The sequence below is a fragment of the Enhydra lutris genome, unplaced genomic scaffold (genome assembly GCF_002288905.1).
Source record: "Enhydra lutris kenyoni isolate GAN:26980312 unplaced genomic scaffold, ASM228890v2 scaffoldscaffold11, whole genome shotgun sequence".
NCBI classification, from domain to species: Eukaryota; Metazoa; Chordata; class Mammalia; order Carnivora; family Mustelidae; genus Enhydra; species Enhydra lutris.
Window position 1 is genome coordinate 38179144 of NW_019154095.1, and position 21033 is coordinate 38200176.

Sequence of the window (21033 nt, forward strand, 5' to 3'; positions counted from 1 at the left end):
TTAGCACCCAGGATCCCTTGTCCTCCACCCACAAGACACAAAGTGAAATCACTTGCAGGCTTTCCAGTCTCTTTTAGTCATAAGCACCCTCTCCTAACCTACCCAAACTCACTTCCCAGCATGATATCCCCACACCACACTTCTAACCCCACTCCATTCCAGCAAGTACTCTCTCCTCTGGTCTAAAGTGCATCATTCCTTCCCATACTAGGACAAACACTTTCTCTTCCTTCAAGAATCAGCCCAAGATTCCCTTACTTCCTCTCTGAAGTTATTCCTGACTCCTTTGGGCAGACTTAATTCTACTGCCTCTGTGTTTTATTATACCCTGGGCTAAACTCCATCATCAACCTATGTGTGTCTGTATACACAAATATATAAATATTTGGTTTTTTTGTTCCTTCCTTCCTTCATTCAGTCATTTATTAAGTGACAAAGACTCTCACCTTGACCAGACTCAGACTCCTCTAAGTCATCTTTCTGACTAAGCCTTGACCTTGGGCTCTTGTCCTTGGCCCACTTATTCCAATTTTAGTAAGAATCCCACTGACTCACTTAAATGAAAATACCACTCCCTGGTCTGATCACCTTTGACATCTCTCTGATCAAGTTTCTCATTCCCCATCCTACATATCTTAACACATGGACTGCCCTCAACCAAAATCTTTTTAGGTCAATTCAGCAAAGAATTACCCTATCTCTTAGTAATTTTCCACCTACCACCCCCAAGCCTGTTTCCTGACTATAAATTCCTACTTTTTCTTGTCACATTCATTCTTGAGTCCAGTCTCTCTCCCCTACTACAAAACCCCATTGTATTACCTCCCCCTGAATAAAAACTTCCTTACCATCTTTAACAGGTATCATAAATAATTTTTTTCTTTAGCAGTTATAATGCCATCACTCAGATCTGATTGATCTCTCATTCAGGATCCAAGTGAGTACCTGTGAGGCCTTGTCATCATTCCCGGCTGACTGACCAGGGATCCATCGGTGAGTCTCACTCAGTGTTGCTCCAGTGCTCCAGATGACAGTCCCTGAAGCACAATAGAGGCTGATTATTATTCTTGAAATTCTAAGTATACTCTCTGAGGCTGGCTTAGATTTCCAGGTTAAAAAAAAATGGATTTTTCTGCTAAAAGGTAACTGCTGGGCTGGAAATCTTTCTTCCCAGCTGTCTCCCTGTTGCCCAGCTGATTTGAAAACATGTCCACACAGAAATCTGCACATGAATGTTTTAGCAGGTTTACTCATAATCTCTAAAAACTGAGGTAACCAGGATGTCTTTAGTATATGGATGGATGAGCTATGGTCAATCAATATAATGAAATACTACCCCATGATTTTTTTAAATGAGCAATCAAACCACAAAAAGATGTGGGTGAACATTAAATGCATATAACTAAGTGAAAGATGGCAGTTTGAAAAAGCTGCACACTACATAATTCAATTGTATATTCAATTATTTACATTCTGTAAATGGTAAAACTATAGAGACAGTAAAAAGATAAGTGGCTGCTAGGGGCCCAGGGTGATGGGGACAGGATTGAATAGGTGAAGCGCGGAGAACTTTTAGGGCAATTAAACTATTTTGTATAATATTGTATGGTGGATACATGATATGTATTTGTGAAAACCCATAGAATTTTATTGCATAAAAGATTAATCTGAATGTATGCAAAATTTGTTTTAAAAATTAAATCATTTAGAAGGCTAAAGGATCCCAGGTATTAAAAATGTGCAAAACATTTTCAACAACATGGATGGAGCTACAGTGAAATAAGTGCTAAGTGAAATAAGTCAATCAGAGAAAGACAAATACCTTGTGATTTCACTCATATGTGGAATTTAAGAACCAAAACAGATGAACATAGAGGAAGGAGAAAAAAAAGAGAGAGAGAGAATCAAACCGTAAGAGACTCTTAACTATAGAGAACGAACTAAGGGTTGATGGAGGGAGGTGTGCAGGGGGATGGTATTAAGGAGAGCACTTGTGATGAGCACCGGGTATTATAGGTTAAGTGATGAATTACTAAATTGTACACCTGGAACCAATTCTACCATATATGTTAACTAACTAGAATTTAAATGAAAACTTGAAGTTAAAAAAAATAAAATGTACAAAACAGTCTTACTGAAGGGGAGAGATATTGTTGACCTAACTTTGGAAATGAATAAGGTCTGTAAACATATAGGCAAAAGGAAGCATACATAAACACTGTACTCTAGTTGATAAAGTTGTTTACCACAAGAGTATGGGTTAAGAATTCTGATATTGCGGGGCGCCTGGGTGGCTCAGTGGGTTAAGCCACTGCCTTTGGCTCAGGTCATGATCTCAGAGTCCTGGGATCGAGCCCCGCATCGGGCTCTCTGCTCAGCAGGGAGCCTGCTTCCTCCTCTCTCTCTGCCTGCCTCTCTCCCTACTTGTGATCTCTCTGTCAAATAAATAAATAAAATCTTTAAAAAAAAAAAAAAAAGAATTCTGATATTGCTATACATGTATACTGGAATTGAACAGGTAAGTAAATGCATGGTGGGAGGTGGAAGCCATGTTTCTCATTGTAGATGAAGGAATTACAGATAAGCAAGGGGAGGAAGCTAAAATGATCCATGTGGTGATGGACTGGAGTTGGATATATTAGTATGTATTCTTATTTCATTTAATATAGATCACATGGTTACATACAGAAAAACTTACAGATATGTGTATATAAAATGGTTAGTATACACATACATATTTCCTTACTTTTTCAACTGAGAGGGCCTAGAAATAATAAAACTGCACTAGCAGTACACAAATCTTAATTTATAATTCCATTCTCCTATGGAAGAAACCAGCATTCCTTGACAAATAGGCATGCAACAGGATAAATGGAAAGACTAACATGACAAGGAATGCGACATCAAAAAGGAAACCCTAAGTAAATAAATAAGCTATGTCTGCAACCAAAAGGCCAAAAACTATCAACAACATTTTTTACCGAAGTCCATTTATTAATTTTTTGGAACTAGGTATGCATTTAACCATGTATTAAGTTATAAAATGTTCACTTATTATATATTTTTGATGGTTACTCTGTGTAAAGTACTGTATTATAGATGAAACTATGAACATGGGGAGGTAAATTAGAGGGAAATCAAGACCCTTTCTTAGGGGTTTGGCTTAATAAAGAGTAAAGCCACATACTGAGTTGGGGAAGACTAAGAGAAACATGGGAAATGGGAAGAAGGTAGGAAATCAGTAATTTCATTTTATCCAAGCTACATTGGAGATATTTATCATTCTAATAGAGTCATCAAACAAGCAGTAGAATATAAATCTGATCTTTAAAAAATCATCAGAGAAAAAAATTAAAAAGCATTAAATAGGGCATTATTAAAGTCACGAACTAGATAAGATCACCTGGGAGAAAAATGTGAAGAAAAAAAACAGTGAGCCCTAGATTACAGTCTTATGACAACGTAGGATTTAGAGGCCAACCAAGATCAAGAGGCCAAAGAGAAGAGGATCCAGGAAAGAGTCAAAAGAAGTATTGTGGATTCTAAAATTGTTGAACTCATAGAAACACAGAGTAGAATGGTGATTAACAGGGGTTAGGAGTGGGGAAAATGGGGATATGTTGGTCAAGGGGTACAAAGTTTCAGCTACACAAGATGATTAAGTCCTGGAGATCTAATGTACAGCATGATGACTACAGCTAACATTTCCGGTATACCTGAAATTTGCTAAAAGGGTAGATCTTAAGCAATCTCAACACACCCAAAAAAGTAACTAGATGAGATACTGGATATGTTAATTAGCTTGATTGTGGTGATTATTTCATAATGTAGAATAGCCTCCTCCCCATCCTTTCACCCCTCTCCACCTTCATCATAGCCTAAGGCTATGTCACAATGCCTACGTCATTCACCTTATTTCATCTCATCACATAGGCATCTTATCATCTCACATCATCACAAGAAGGGTGAGAATGATACGAGATATTTTGAGAGAGACCACATTCACATAACTTTTATTAGAATTTATTAGAATTAGAACTTTTATTGCTACAATTGTTCTATTTTGTTAGTTGTTGTTAATCTCTTACTGTGCCTAATTTATAAATTAAAATTTATCATAGGTATGTATGTATAGGAAAATACAGTATATATATATATATATATATATATATATATATATATACTATTTATAGTGTTAAGCATCCACTGGGGGTCTTGGACAATATTCCCCATGGAAAAGAGGAGATTACTGTACACATATATCAAAATATCAAGTCTCATACCTTAAATATATAACGCTTCTATTTGTCAATTATACCAAATAAAGCTGAAAGAAATACAATTAAATTTAAAAGTTTTTTAAAAGAAGTATGCAGTGACAGAAAACCAGAAGTATGCAATGTTGTGAATGCCAAGAAGAAGGACAAATCACGTTGAATGAGGATGAGACACGTAAGATGAGACCAGAGAAGTGGCCACAGAATTTCGCTACATAGAGGTTGTTGGTGACTTTGATGATTTCAGTAAAATAATGAAGATAGAAACCAATGGTATGCACTCCTTAACTATTTATGTTTGAAATTTCACAAAATCGCAGGGTCTTTCAGTGATGGAAGAGAATTCATTCATTTCTTCATTCTTTTATCTATCTACTCCATGCCAAACTCTGGAGGCAGAGCTAAGGATTTGCTCACAAATAAAGCTTCTTTCTCTAGATGTTCCCAGGCTGATAGTAGTGATCACAGATATACATATAAATGGAACAAGATGTTGTGGCAGCAGGAAGGAGGGACTAATCACTGTAATTTAAATCATCAAGGCTGGTTTTGAGGCTTGAATTTGAGGTACTTTGGAGACCTCCGAAGTCATGCCAAGTAGCCATTTCAATTTATGGGTCTGAAGGTCCAAAGAGATATCTGGGTTGTATATATTAATCTGCCTATAGCTAGCATTCATGTGGAGGAGACTGGTTAGTGAAAGAGTACATGTCAAGAAAAGTAGAAGACCTAGAGGAAATCTTTGAAGATCTAAGACATTTCAGGACAATGTAGAGGGCTCCAAACCCGCAAAGGAAGAGGAGTCATTAATGCCTATGCTGCTAAGAAGTTAAGTCAAATGAAGATGTAACAGTGTTGAGTGGACCTGGCAAATGGAGACCGTTATGAAAATGGAAAGCATCCCTTACTTTCTTGCATGAAATCCTCCAACTTCCCTGCTTCTTCCCCCATCTTCTCATACCATCATTCCCATAACTAAGAGCCACATTTTGAACCTACTGAAACCAAAAAATTATAGAAGAAATTCCTTATTATCAGGCCACACATTTCTTAAAATCCTACAAGACTAAAAACAGAGTTGTTTTAGTGAATAAAAGGTAAAGTAGAATGAAAAAGTTCGCTGTGTTTGAAACATTGAAGAATATTGCATGTACCTAATTCAGTTGTAGAACTCCCCTGAATCCATGGCCTTTAATACATAGCAGACAATGAATAAATGAAATGGACTAAAGGAAAAAAAATCTCTCCAGTGTCACTTCCTAAATGAAGAAACCAATCAAAACATTAGCCTTGGTGTGTATGTTTACACCATGGAAATTGGCCTACACTGTGAATTAGGTCTCTTCATGCAGAGTTGGGGGGAGTTAGTTGTTGAAATTTTACCACAGGTTCCCTCTCCTCCACCTGCCCCATTTTCCACATCCTTTAGTTATAAATATTGGATCACTCCTTTGGGCCTCAGTTTAAGCCTTGCCTTCTTCATGAAGCGTTCTGCAATCACCCCCAGCCTACTATAACTCCCTACACTGAACTCATATTGCATTGTCTGCCTATAAGCTTCGACTGGCCCTTGGCTAGAACAAGGGAATATAACTAATAAACTGCACATAACAAATCTTTTTACATGGCAATGCAGTTTTCTTCTACCTCATACATTGAGTGCTCTTTGACAGCAGAAGCTGAATACATAGTAGGTGTTCAACAGATACTTGCTGAATGGAAATCTGCAAATGGAACTTCCTAGATAACATGACCATGTCCCAGTTCCCAAGAAACTTGCTTCCAAAGAAGGAAAGGACTGGTACTGACCAACTTGAATGCAAAAGTTTATTTTTTTTAATGACAATTTAAATGCTACCGATTTGAAATGCAGTTGTCCCCAAACACATATAAACTCACTAATGCGCTCTCCAAGGAGTAATAAACTAGGCCAAGTGTTTCTTTTTTTTTTTTTCTTTCTTTCTTTCTTTCTTCCCAAAGTGTCTCTTAGTTTAGAACTTCATGGAGATAAACTTCAAGTTGATTTCTAAAACACGGAGGGGAAAGAAAGACTCTGAGGTGGAGTTAGTCTAATCCAGTCCAATACCTCACTCCCGCTCCAGCTCAGCAGACTTCCAAAAGGTGCTGGAAGAATCCTAAGCTAGAGAATTCTCTCAGGAGCCAGGCTGGGGGCTGTGCACAGGCTGACCCAGCACACTGACACCTTGCAGGGGAGCAGCTGGTGGAGGAAGAGGCACAGGAGGAAAGCTGGCTACGTGAAGGGAAAACAGCTTTCTGGGAAGAAAAGTGTCTCCAACCACAAGTGACATTTGGCATTTGCAAAGGAAGCAGCCACAGACAGGAGATCACAGCTGGTTTGACTTACAAATAACAAATCCAATCCTGTTTCTTGCAGCTTGTCTTCTATCTGTAAACACAGACAAAGCTATCCACAGATGCAGGTTCAAATTACTCTAGTGTTCCAGAGCTCAGCATGGGGGATTTGGGGGTGGGCTTCAGAAGAGTTACTGGATGGAGTGAGAGACAGGAGAGGAAGATGCCTCTGTGTTCTCATCACCTCTCCACCCCTGCAAACTGCAGGGTGATGCACTATGAAGAGGGAACAGCAGTGATGAAGAAAGACTCAGTTGGGGGTGATGGTTGATGGTCGGGGAATGGGAGCCTGAATCGTATCAAGAGAGTAAGAAAGAGCATCTGGAGTAAGGAGCTTCCCTCTCCCAGAACACCATGTGAAAAAAATTCTAGTCAATCGCTCTGGCCCCAACAAGATCTGCACTGTTCCATGAAGACATTTGCTTTGATAGCTTCTTGAGATGCTGACCACTGCCCAAATGCATCCTGCAAATCTACTTACCGCATTTGTTTGGTCTTTTCTTTTCCTTTCTTTTTTTTGACAGGGTGCAAAGAAGGATAGGACAAAAACTGCCATTTAGGCAAAACTGACTCATTCTAGATAGGAGAAGTGGATCAGAAGCCTGAGTGCTACAAGCGGCCAGAATTTGTTTCCTAAAATTACTGAACAGTCCAACATGGACTCCCCATCCTTGCTTCTAGAGAGCAGATGCACAGTTTTGCCAAGTTCTGCTCCTAAGACAGCTGAAATGAAGGCTGCACGTGTCCAGGTTCAGAGAGTGGAACTCTCCATCTTTCTTCTTCCCACTGGTCTCATAACTATCAAGACCAGGTGGGGTAATTCCACAGACTTCTTTTTTAATAAATTGTGTCACTTCACTGCAAATTTGCTTTGGGAAATCCTGAAGTCCTGGTGTAGAAGCTGGGAAATTTTTCATCCCCCAAAGGGAGTAAGCAAATCTCCTGCACGAGGTCAGTCCTGGCTAACTCCTGTGCTTCCCCAGGCTGGAACAGAGCCTTCCTCATTGCATGTGTTTCTTTTCCAGGTCTCCCCATTTTGCTTTGTCACTTCCTAGCCACTCCCAAGGCCCTGGCTTCTGGCCTTGTGAATGCTCCGAAAGCCCTGTAACTCTGAAGGAAGCTGGGCTAGAGCCCAGAGACCCTCCCATACAGTCTAGAGCACCATCTGGTTGGGAGGTTTATCGCCCACTGTTATCTCTGCGTTCCTGGATGCAGCTTAAACCTATTAATTCCTTATCTTGTCATCACAGGCTAAATGAAAGCATCCTCCACTAGGCTTCCTCCCTTTGGAACAAAAATCTCTTACCTCCTGCTCACCCCCACGTAGTTGGCCTCTGTATGTTTCCAAGAACTCCTTTTCTAGCTTCCTGTGAAGTACTTTGGTTGGAAGATCCCCCAGGGGATTCTGCCTGGGAGACCAAAAGGCCTGAAGAAAATGAAGTGGCTTCCTCCTTCAATGTGATGTTATTTGAGTCCCCATGCATGAACTTGTCAGCTCCGGAATGAATCTCCTGGGGCCACCTTGAGGCCCAAGAATCTTCCATTTTAGTCTCAATGTGGAGGGCAGATTTCTCCAACTTCAGGAACCCCTTCTTAAACTGCAAAGAGATTCTGAGGAGCAACTCCTGCAGAGGCAGGAAAGCGGTGCCTGTGAACTAGGACATGGAGAGGCTAGGTACTTGAGACTGAAGGAGACTAGAAGAACAGATGTGAGAAGGCAAGCTGCAGTCAGGCTAGGAAGGTAGCTGAGCAGTGATGCCCAAAACCTAGGGGACAAAATTGTCAGGCCTGGGTCACCCACTGCTCTGGCCTCCATCCTTAGAGTAGTCTGGGAGGTGAAAAGAGAGTTTGGTCAGCCTCTCTGTGCTCAGAAGGAAAAGGAACCTTCTCTGCAGGGCTGTGTTCTACTCATCATCCATATGTCATCTCCACAGACCACGAAAGAAAAAGGGCATCTGTCTTCCAGCTTCTCCTTTCTAAACATGAGTATACATTTTCACCTAATGCCCTCAGCCAACTTCCCCTCTGGTCTAGTTGCACAGACTTAGGCCACATGACCTCTCAAGCTGTTCCTGGCAAGTGCAATGAGATTGCTGATTGGCTAGGCAGCTCAGGATCCACCCCTGGGGTGGGAAGGGAAGATTCCAACACGGTAATTTTCCACCTGACCCAGGTGCAGTCATTCAGTCTTGCTTTTATCCTCATCACACCTCTCTCTTCAAGGTCAGCAGGGACCCCACTGTTCTGAGGCCTCATCCTCTTTGACCTCTCAGGCAATCTTGACACAGTTAAGACTCCCTCCATTTTGAAACCATCCTCTACTTGGATTTCAGGACACTGCTCTCTCTTGTTCTCTACCTCTCTCACTGGCCACTTATCTGTTTCCTTTGCTGGATCCTCCTCACCCTTCCAACCTCCAAATGATACACAGTCCCAACACACAATCCTCAGATCTCTTTTTCCTTTATCTTCATTCCACTCCTCAGGTGAGCTCCTCTGGTGGCATGACTTTAAATACTATCTAATTGATGGGACTCCCAAATATTTATCTCGAATGCATACCTCTCTTCTTAATTCCAGACTTATAATCCAATTGCTTAATCCATGTCTTCATCTGAGTATCTATAGGCATCTCAAATTTTAATGACCAAAACTCCAACTATACCTTCAAAATATATTCAAATTCTGATTACATCCTACATTTCCACCATTTCTGACTCTGAGCACCTTTCCCCTCATCTACAGAGAACACACATCACTCTCTTTCCTTTTACCCTAACCTCCTATAGTGAATTTTCTAACCAAAATGAATCTTACAAAACATGTGAGATCATGGGACTCTTTTGCTCAAAGTCCTCCAAGGACTTCTCATCTCACAGAGAAGGAAAGCTGATAAAATTGTTACAAGTGGCCTGTAAGACCCCACAACATCAGGAAGGGCGAATGAAGAGAGGAAGAGGATGATCTGAAGGGAGTGAGGGAGCACACCACACTGACGTCTGGGGAAAGACACCTAGAACGAAAGCTATGAGGAGAGAATGCACTTGGCATGTCTCAAGAATAGTTAGGACCCTCCTCTTCTCTCTGACTTCCTTTCCTATCACTCACCTATGATGGATTGAAGAGTGTTCCCCAAAATTCCTATTGACCCAGAACTCAGAATGTGACCTTGTCAGAAATAAGCTGATATAATGAATTAAGGATCAAAATGAGATTATACTGGATTAGGGTAGTCCCTAAATCCAATGATTAGTGTCCTTATAAGAAGAAAATAATACTCACACAAAGACAGAGAAGAAGGCCCTGTGGAAACGGAGCTAGGCAGAGGCTGGGTTATATTGCATCAGCCAAGGAACACTTGGGGCCATGCTTGCTAGAAGAGATAAGGAAGGATTCCTTCCTAGAGCCTTCAGAGGGAGCATGGCGTACCTGATACCTTGATTTCAGACTTCTGGCCTCCAGAACTGTGAGAGAATAAATTTCCATTGTTTTAAGCCACCAAGCTTATGGTAATTTCTTATGGCAGCCCTCTGAAACTCACACTCTCCCTCCCTCATTTAGTTCCAGCTACATAGGGTTCCTCAAATTCTCCCATAAGAATATGGAAGATGCCAACTGGATTATATCAAAATGGCAGGTGTGCTGAGAGCCTATTTGACTTTGCCCAAGTCCCTTGACCTCTCTGAACTTCATACATTTTCCTTATGTACAAAGCAAGACATTCTCTAGATTTCTTTCTGAGAGCTGCAACTATTACTAATCATTGATACAGATGTAAATCCGTGCAGTGAGAGCAATTCTCATTAGATGACATTGGTTTTCTCCAGAGCACGGGGACCTGCCCCAGATGTGTGCAATGGAAAAATTCTCACCCTCGTAAGACACCTGAATGCCACAGGGAAGCTGCTGGAGCTGGAGCTGGACAAGTCCCTGGGACAAAATCCAGTCCACATTTGCTTAACAAAACTATTCTTTACAATCCTATGTATGCTCCCACTAATGTATCAAGAGCTTTTCCTAATCAACATCTCAGAATGGGAGCAGTCTGGTAACATTATGAACTACTTACATATGGAACCAAAAAATACACAAGCAAATTGACTCAGATACAGGATTGTTATGCAACTCTATTTTCCAAGAATCAGGCCTTCTGATTGGGGACTCAGTTTTAGACATCTTTTAATGTAATGGACACCTCCTCCAGACATGCTGCTGGTGATTATCTCATGTATCCCAACAGCTTGTAATTAGTTTGGGGCAGGGTGGGAGTGGTAAGTAATCACGGCATTTTAGAGCCAAAAGAGAGATCCGCAAACCCAGCCTTCTCTTTTTACAAGCAAGGTGTCAAGGCTCAGATTGCTACAGTTATTTGTTCAGGTACAGTGACAATGAGACTGGAAAGAGCCTTTCTCCCTTCCCAGGAGCATCCCCTTACACTTATCCTCAAGTGCAAGCTTCCTGCACGTTCTGCCAACTCTAGAGTTCACGCTGGAAAGGGGTCTTCTGGTCTGTGCTTTTTGCTCTGGAGCTGTTTCTTCTGCCCCACGAATGGGGAAGCTGCCTGATTTTGCATGGAGCCACCTTATGTTTTCTAAACCACAGAAGTTAGTTTGCAAGATTCTTTTCCTTTTTTTTTTTTAACGGCTCTTCAAAGACGGAAAACAACAACCATTTCCAATTTGATCCAAGACCACAGGATTGTTTTTAATTCCATTCATCAGTATCTCATTCACCCCAAGAGACTATGGGATGTTTCCATATTTACATAATGGGCTCATCATTTTAAGCTCTATAGGGCCCTCTCTGACATGGTGGCAATTATGTTTCCCTGCAAGCTTCCAAGTTTACTGTAAAGGCCAAAAGGGTCTCAGACACCCAGAAAACATACTTTTTATGTTTCCATAAACTCTATAAAATTGTAATTGGATCAAACTTTGCATTCAAAAGCACATTCTTCAGGAATATTTTATATGCACATAAAACATGGAGAAAATGTTAACATTATGATCTTAACTGTTTGCACATTGGAACCAGCTAAAAGTTAGGAAAATGCAATCCATCTGTTCTCTTCTTTGAAACTCAATTATTCTGAGAGCACAAAAGAGTGCCTCGGGGAAGTCTGACACTGCCCTCTCCCAACTCCTGTTATCAGGTGACACAGGGGTGGGTGGGGGAGGTGGTCTCACTGGGGGCAGCTGTTTTTCTGTCTTTCTCTCCAAGCTAAGGTCTGGCCAATACAGGAGCATTGACTATACCGGCAAGTCTTCTAAGGCTGAGCAAAGAAAGGGATGGTCATATGTTTCCCATGGCCCAGACTCTGGCCTCGAGTGTCTGAGGGGCTTCAGAGTCATTTCACCTGTCCTGGCTCCCAGCAGGAGCCTAATTCCCAAAGAGTACAGGGATGGGGAGCCCAGATTTTGCTCTAGCCCTTAAGGTTTGTTTGTTCAAGACTATCCATTAGGCATTTATTAGCCTTCATTATGAAGTGCTAGTGGCCTGATTAGTTCAAGCTGAGGGGTGGGTAGCAGAGGCAGGGAGAAATGAGGGAGCAATATGAGCAATAGGCTGATATTTGCTTTCCCAGGGAACTCTGCTGCTCAGCCCCCCTGTTTTATCTGTTAGCACAGCAAATTGGACCCCTCATTATCACATTTACAAAGTGCTTAGCACACACACGGAGAAATAACCTGGAGAGGGAGTCAAGAATGTTAGCAGAGAGACCGGCTCCCACTAAGGGAGGCCCTCTCTGTAGAAAAACAAAGCCCATTTCTCCATGGTCACGCCCATACCTGATGGGAACTATCTAATCAGGACCAGGCCAAACATAAGAGGATTTCTCTTTGGAAAATGGGGTCTCTGGTGAGAGGATCAGACAGAATGGAGAGATTATCCTGGGAAGGCTGCCAGATGAAGGAGATCCACAGTCTGAGAGATTATTGGACAGGGGGTTTGGCTATGTTGGTGGCAACAAACACAGAGAGGATTTTTCTCCATTATTATTAAAACTAGAGCATTAGAGTGGCATGAGACAATTTTTGTTATAATGTTACCTGAATAAAGAAGCCTATATGTGTGTGTGTATACAGATATATGCACATACATATGTATATGCATAAATACAAAAAAAAAAAAAAAAAAACTAGAGCATTAGTTCTCACTCTTCAATGTGCATAAGAGCCACCTAGAAATCTGGTAAAATGCAGACTCTTGAGTCCCACCCCAGATCTAGCAGAATCTCTGAGAATGATGTCCCGGGAACCACATCATAACGAAGGCCATAGGTACTTCATGAATGACACATTAAGAGGGGACTATAAAACAAATCGTTTAATAAACATTTCACTCACCAAATAGTCTCTGGTGAGTCCCTACCATGCAGAAGGTACAGAGCAAAAAGCCATAAGAGATAGATGCAGGAGTGAGCTGTAGAAATAAGGTAGAGCACTGGATAAGAGGTGGTCAAGGACCTTGAAGACCAGTGGGTTGGAGGACCACAGAACACACAGTTTACGGTGGAGTGGGGGGAAAGGGGGCTGTCAGTCAGCAACATGCATGATTATTATACATTACCGCGCCTGGGCAAGGCAGGGGAGTGGGAACACATGAGAAGGGTCATCATCCCGTCTTAGGGGACAGAGAAGATTTTCCAGACAATATAACACCTAACCTGGGAGCTGACAAGAAGTCAGTCAAGCAAAAGGCATCAAGAAATAGAAAACCGAGGCAGAAAATTTAACTTGTGCATTGCTCCAGAAGAGATAGGCCAATGAATTTGGGTCTTGAAAATGGCTTAGAATTGTTGAACCATAGCATGGGAAGATGGGAGCTGTAAGAAATGAGGCTAGAAATGTTTGTAAAGAACCACTGGATTTCACCTAAGGGAAAGTGGGAAGGCATCCAAGTAGACCAGGATCATTCTAGCTGTGGTTTGTAGAATGAGTTTGGGAGAGCAAAAGTGGACACAGAGACCAGAGAGGAAGCTGTTGTAGTAATTTCTCTCTTCAAACCCCAGTTAGATCTGCACCCAAAGACTGTATCACATTGCTGAGCTTCATGAAACTGGGGCTGGTGTTCATGAAGTAACTCCTCTTTTCTTTTTTTTTTTAATTTAAAAAAAATTTTTTTTAAATTTTCAGCATAACAGTATTCATTGTTTTTGTACCACACCCAGTGCTCCATACAATCCGTGCCCTCTCTAATACCCACCACCTGGTTTCCCCAACCTCCCACCCCCCCACCTCTTTGATCCAAGGGGCATGTCAGCCACTGGATGGTTTGCCAACTGGTGGGAGTGCCCTCTACTGGTCTGGAGCTTCACGTACTGTACAACTTGAAAGACAGGGGCAAAGAGAAGACACATTCTTTCCTCTTCCCTGGCGGAGGGATTCTTGATGAGAGTAATGATAATACTGTGCAAACTGAGAATAAATGTTTCCAGCTCCAAGTTGCATCTGAGAAGTTTCCAGAGATAACTACTCACAGGAAGATCCTCAGACCTGCTACTTGTCAGGCGTTTCTATGATTATGAATTACAGGTTGACATGGATCTCCATGAAGGCTCAAACTCTTACAGTATTATCTTACCATTGATTTAATGTACTAAGTTTCTCCCTAGGGTTTCCCACTCTAGAACTATGGTCACTTCCACCGTTATTAGCATCCAAAACCAAAAAATAAAAAAGCATTGGAGAGACCGTATATCATCCCAGAATATTCTGGAGCTGACCCATCACTCCAGGTGCATACTCAAGTAGCCAAAACAACTATTTACACTCTGCCCTTAAAAATTATCTCTAGCTTGTGGCAGTGGGTACCCCACACAGTTCCCTCTGCCCACAGCCTGGCTGAATAAGCAAAAGTGTTTCCTGCCAGGGGTTAGCATGGCCAGGATGGGTTTTCTACCCCACAATCCCCAAACAGACACACTGCTCCCTGTTCATGGCAGCTCCCTACAGCTCCAGCATGCCACACACTCACCCACTTGTCTGTCTGGCAGACAAGGTGAACGGGAGTCAGAATTCACCTCTTCCAGCTCCTCTGGCCACACTGCCCAAGACTTCAGCAAACACCAGGTAGATGGTGAGGATGAACGCTTGGGCTCTGGAGTCAGAGAGACCTGCCTCCAAATCCCCCTCTCCATTTGTAGCTCTGTGATCTCAAGCAAGACACTTTGTTTGTCTGGCCCCAGTTTCTCCAAAAATATCATGAAGGTAATAACTCTACCCATCCTTTGGCCTGTTATGACAACGAAATCTAAAAAAAAAAAAAAAAGTGAGCATAGAATTCCATAAGTCATTGACTCCTGGGGAACCTCATCCAATAAATGGAGAAACATCTATTTTGTTTTACTGGCTTGTGAAGAACAAACAGGTAGTATGTATGGAAGCACAATGCCATGCCATACGAAGAAACTGAGAGGCTCTAAATTATTAGAACATTTAATTCTAAACAAAACACATTGAGAGTATAAACAAGCTTTAAAGTAATACCAAATAATACTTCCCAAATTTTAAAGGACTTTTCCTGTGTGTTCCATAGATGATACAGTGGCATAAAGTCACACAGAACTGGATCTAAATTATTGTTCTACTACTTAGTAGTTTTGTAACTTGCAACAAGTTAGCTAATATCCCTGAGCTGAAATTTCCTTTTCTGTAATGTGATTAGAATAATATCTACTTCACAGGATCATAGGAGGAGCTAAGACCAGGGGGTCTTTTTTGCTTCAGGCGCAAAAATTAAATTTTTTTAAAAGATTTTATTTATTTATTTGAGGGAGAGAGAGAGGCCATGAGTGAAGGGGGTGGGGAGAGGAAGAGGGAGAGGGAGAAGCAGACTCCTCACTGAGCAGGGAGCACAACGCGGTCCCATCCCAGGACCCTGAGATCATGACCTAAGCCAAAGGCAGACACTTAACTGACTGAGCCACCCAGGCACCCCTTCAGGCACAAAATTTTAAGAGGTGCCAAAAAGCACAATAATCTAGACAAATAACACTCTAATAAAATTAATGCAAAGAGATCCATGAGGAACAAAATAGGATATAATGTTCCTCTTCATTTATTAGATCTTATGTCTCTTAGTAAAATATTTTAGGTCTCTTTATATAAATTCTATGTCTTCACTGTTAAATAATTTTATCACTTTTAACATCATTTTACATGATATAATCTTTCCATCTCCATTAGTTGGTGCTTATTGTTAGAGTTGTAAAATTTTTTTTAATATAATTATCTTCCATTGAAATTTATTTATTAAATCTAGTAAGTTTTTTCCCCAACTTTCCTCTGATTTTCTTGGTATACAATGTTATTAGTAGCAAGAACAGAGTATGTTATCTATTCTTTTCCAATATTTATGCCTATTATTTCATTTTCTTACTTTACTGTATTTGCTAACACCTTCAAAATAACAATAATAATGGTGCTTGTAGACAACCTTCTCTCTAGTTTTTAATTATAACTGAAATTATCTCAGTGTCTTTCACTTTAGGATAATATTTGCTATTGATTTTTAGTCATTTCATATTCAAGAGCTTCCTTTCTATTTATATTAAGAATGACTGATAAATTTAATCCAGTGTCTTTTTGGTATTTAGTATTGTGTTCAGATGGTTTTTCTCTTTTTTAATTCACTGGTGAGTTTATTTGTTGTTCTGCTTTTTTTGTTGGTTTTCTATTTCAGTAATTCTCCTTTCTTTAGTTTCTAGATAGTAATTTATTTTTAAATGTCCTCTTTGATTCTGTTGTTATCTAAGACTCTGTTTCTTATTTCCAAGTAGTTAAGATTTGTTAGTTCCCTTTTTATGGTTTATTTCTAATTTCATTGGCTCATGACTAATGAATGTGTCGCATAAAAGCTCCACTGTTTTTATTTTGGTCAATATTTATGAAGGTTTTTGCCACCTAACTGGTGCTGTAACTGAGTCTTCAAAAGGCAATTTCATTGTTCTTGGTCTCTGGATTATGGGAAATATAAGACTAGTGAATTCCATGTGCATGAGTCTATGGCCACTCTTCATTTGCTATGAATTGAGTTCCTTAATCAGAAGTCATGCTTCTGTGTAGAACACCATGACAGTGGATAAAAATTCTGTAAGTCTATGGATGATAAAGTTGGCAGAAGCAATTTATACAGGGAAGGCAAATTCATATCCTGATTAAAGTGTCTATTCCAGTAAGAATAAAAATTCTGCCCCTTCCATAATGGAAACATCCAATGTGATCAACCTTCCCAGGTAGCAACAGAGCACCCCAGAGAACAGTGCCATATTAGGGATTCAGTTTTGGTCTCTGCTACTGGCAGATTGGGCATTCAGCAGACTCATAGTCAGGTCAGCCTCAGTGAACATAAAGTCCATGTTGCTGAGTATATGCATAACCTCTATCATGGCCACCAAGCTTCTTTGTTCATGAACCTATTAGATAATGATAAGAGTGGCTGAGGAAAAAGCTGACTGGTATTCACTTGATTGTTAAAACTCTCCTCTACTGAGGTTACCTTTTGTTAAGCAGTCATATGGGATTAAATATCTTCATGTTTTTGCCCATTTAGATAGATCTATCCACAAGCCTATTGCCAAAATTTGTCACTAATTTTCCAATCATGTTCCTTAGTTCCATCAGATGGGGGTATAGAGGCCACCTGTACTGGGAGTAGGAAAGCTGCTTCCACTGGGAAAGAAAACTTGCTAGAATTTCAGTGCTCACTATTCCCAGCTTCATCAGAGTCTTCCCATACATCCCCTTTCCAACTTTTAGGATCCCATTCCTTCCCTATCAATACCATCACTTTAACAGTAGACAAAGCTAGCAGTTCAATTTTCCTTGTAATACAGTCAATTGCAGGATGAGATCCTGGATTTGACTTTCAGCAATTTCAGCTCTGGCTACAGAAGATAATGTCTCCTTCAGGGTACACATAGAAGCTTCAGATCACTTATGTGGCACATGAGCTGAGCTTCAAATCCCTGAGCTCATCATTTTCTTTTCCCATTTTGCCCAGTGACAATAGGAGCAACCAGCCAATCTCATTATATTCATTAGTTAGGCAAAAATATTTGAAAGTATCATAAACACAGTCACCCAGATTCTTATTTATTGTAAGCGGGTGATTAGGAGTAGGAGCTATTTTGTATATTACAATTGCCAGATTATACCATGGACTATGCTATACTCCTTTTACTGCTAGAAATAGAATCATTAGCATCTTTAAATCTAATCAGATTAGAGAGCCAATTCCAAAGGCCTCAGAACCAATTCAGAAAACTCATTCTTAAAATTCTGTTCCTCTAGAACCACTTTCAGTATCAAAATCTTAGTGCTCTTCGCAGAAACAAAACCCATAAGTATCCATTATAAATAATTCTTTTTATTATAAAGTACAGTTTATCAGTGACAGTTCAGTGCAATTCTTGTACATTGAAGTGAAAGATGCATCTCTGCCTACAAAGATCAAAGTGTAGCTTTGATTTATAATTATAAAAAAGAAGGCAAACAGTTAATAAAGAGAACAATATCATTTGGTGGCATTTCTCCTGTTGGATCCAAAAAACACTTTATGTTATTAACACAGCTACAAATGGGGGCACCTGGGTGGCTCAGAGGGTTAAGCCTCTGCCTTCGGCTCAGGTCATGATATCAGTGTCCTTCCTGGGATCAAGCCCTGCATGGGGCTCTCTGCTCAGCAGGGAGCCTGCTTCTCCCTCCCTCTGCCTGCTTCTCTGCTTATTTGTGATCCTGCCAAACAAATAAATGAAATCTTAAAAAAAAAAAAAAAAAAGCCTGCTACAAATGGCAAGGTTAGAAAACTAAGAATTTGATGTTGGAGAAGACAATTCTGTATCTTTTGAATTAAGAACATTTTCATGTGAGTGATTTAAGAAGTCTGAGACTCTGATGAACTTGTTCTTTCTGCTTGTAGCTTTTGTGTGTCACATACTCTTCATTACCATCTTTCCATCTGCTTTGCAGTTCTCCATCATTTGATTTGTGTGAAAAAAGCTGGGAGGTGTTTGTAATACTCACAGATAACTTGGAAATAAAGACAGATGATCTAGAATTTTTTAAAATTGAAAAATTTGACCAATCTGTTTGTAGAAGCTTACTGAAAAAATAAAAAATAAGCTTCAGGGAAGAGAAACTACTGATAGTGATACCTAAAAAAAGAGATGTATTAGACAAAATTGTCAAAAGTTAAACTCAATAATATAGAAGAAAGAATTACATGATAGCTTCTCTCTCTCTCTCTCTCTTTTTTTTTTTTTCCAGTTTCCTTTCTGAAAATGAAAGCTTTCTCAGTCTACTTTACATTTTAAGGAATGCTAAAATCCCTAAACTAAAACAACTGTTTTTGCAATCCTTAGGAAAACTTTTTTAATTGGGAATTTTTTAAAGCCAGAAAAAAAAATAAATTATCCATATTACTTAAATAATTAAAAGTAAACAAGAAAGTCTAGCTTATTTAAAGATTAGTAAACTGTAAATCCATTGGTAATAAAAATGTTAAATATCTGAAAGATGTTTAAATCTAAAATTTGTGACTTCCGAATAAACTGTGGTTTTGAAATTTATATAGTCAATGTGTGGTAATTCTGAGCATAACAACTTATACATAATACATTTTATACTTTAAACTAACAAAGTCACTTCAGAAATATGGAGGACATTTTTTAAAGAATTACTTATATTTTAACCTTCACAAATGTTCCATTTTGTTTCCATACCTTCCATTTTTTTCTGAAAACTGTGCCTCCTTAGAAATTACAGTAAGAATGTGGTGGAGCTGGAACTGAAGTACTCAGTATGGATTTCTCTTCTCTACAAAGTCTTCAAGCTCAATGTAAACAAACTAACTAATTTTTATGGGACAGTTGATGTAGTCCTCTATGTGCATAAGTGTGTCTCAACATTTTGATTACTTGACTGTTAATAACTTCGCTGTTATTCATATTACAACACACTAGCTTTTGACCTCAGAGCTTGAGTGTCCTGAGGGCTAGGCATTTCACCCAAACACAAAGCCAACTGGTACTGAAATATAGGTAGACATCAATTTCTCTAAATCATCTGAGTCTTTTGCTGAATAACAGCCACCTATCTGGATAAGAAATGAAGTTTTTTTTTTTAAGAGTTTATTTATTTATTTGACAGACAGAGATCACAAAAAGGCAGAGAGACAGGCAGAGAGAGAGGAAGGGAAGCAGGCTCCCTGCTGAGCAGAGAGCCTGATGCGGGGCTCAATCCCAGGATGCTGAGATCATGACCTGAGCCGAAGGCAGAGGCTTTAACCCACTGAGCCACCCAGACGCCCCAAGAAATAAGATTTTTTTCTAACAACTTGATAGCTTTCTTGGTGAGGCAAGAGAAAAAGAAGGGTTCTCTATCCCCATCAGAATTAGTCTAGGTCCATCCTCTCTTGTGCCTCTACCATGCTGGCTCCAGCACTGGCCGTGGGCACAAGGTGGTCAGGATCTCTCTCATACCCAAGTCCCTGATGTCACTAGAGCAACCTCTAGTTATCCAGCTCTCCCTTTCCCTGGGAACCAATTCCAGGTCTGCTCTCTGATGGGACCCTATGCTCTAGATTAGGGGTTGTCAAAATTAGGGATCTTGCATTGATGCAAGAGGGTGGAAGAGTAGGGGACCTCATTTCATCTAGCTCTTAAATTTAGCTAGATAACTCAAATCATTCTGAACATCCATAGATTTGACCTGAGATGTAAGAAGAAAGAACTCTACAAGCAGAAAAGTGACCACTTTTTGCAAGGTAGAAGGTGCAGAGAAGTGAATCTGAGGGGAGATATTGGAAGATAAATGGTGAGGGGAGAAAGCCTCAGTAAGCTGGCTACCAGAAAGTGATATAGCCCCAGGGGCAAAATCAGAACCCTTAGGATCCCTGGAGTCACAGAACAAACAGGGGTGCCTGAGCTGGTGGAGTTCCCAAGCATTGGAGTGTGGAAACTGATTATAGTCAGCAAGCCTGGGAGGGGGCTCTGTTGATCATAGCTGTGAGCCATGGCCCCATCAGGTGATCACTTTCCATGTGGGGACTCTGCAAAGGACAGGAACATGGGGATCCTCCACCTTCCACTGGAAGGGGCAGAGTAGGTGCACAGAATCAAGCAACTGTTCTCTGTGCCAGGGCCCTACAAAGTGCAGAAATGTGGGACACTCCACCTTCCCCTAGGGAGGATCAGTGTGGTACATACCAGAGTAGTTTGCAGAGTTTGACACACACGAAAGTGAAGACTGTTTATCCCTGAGAGTTTACTGAAGAGAAGGGACCATGATCTTCAGCTCTGGTGCTGAAGATCAGGATGCCTCCATTTTTATTTTGATCCTCTAAAGAGGCCCAGAAAGCCTTCAGGGAATAAAAGGCACAC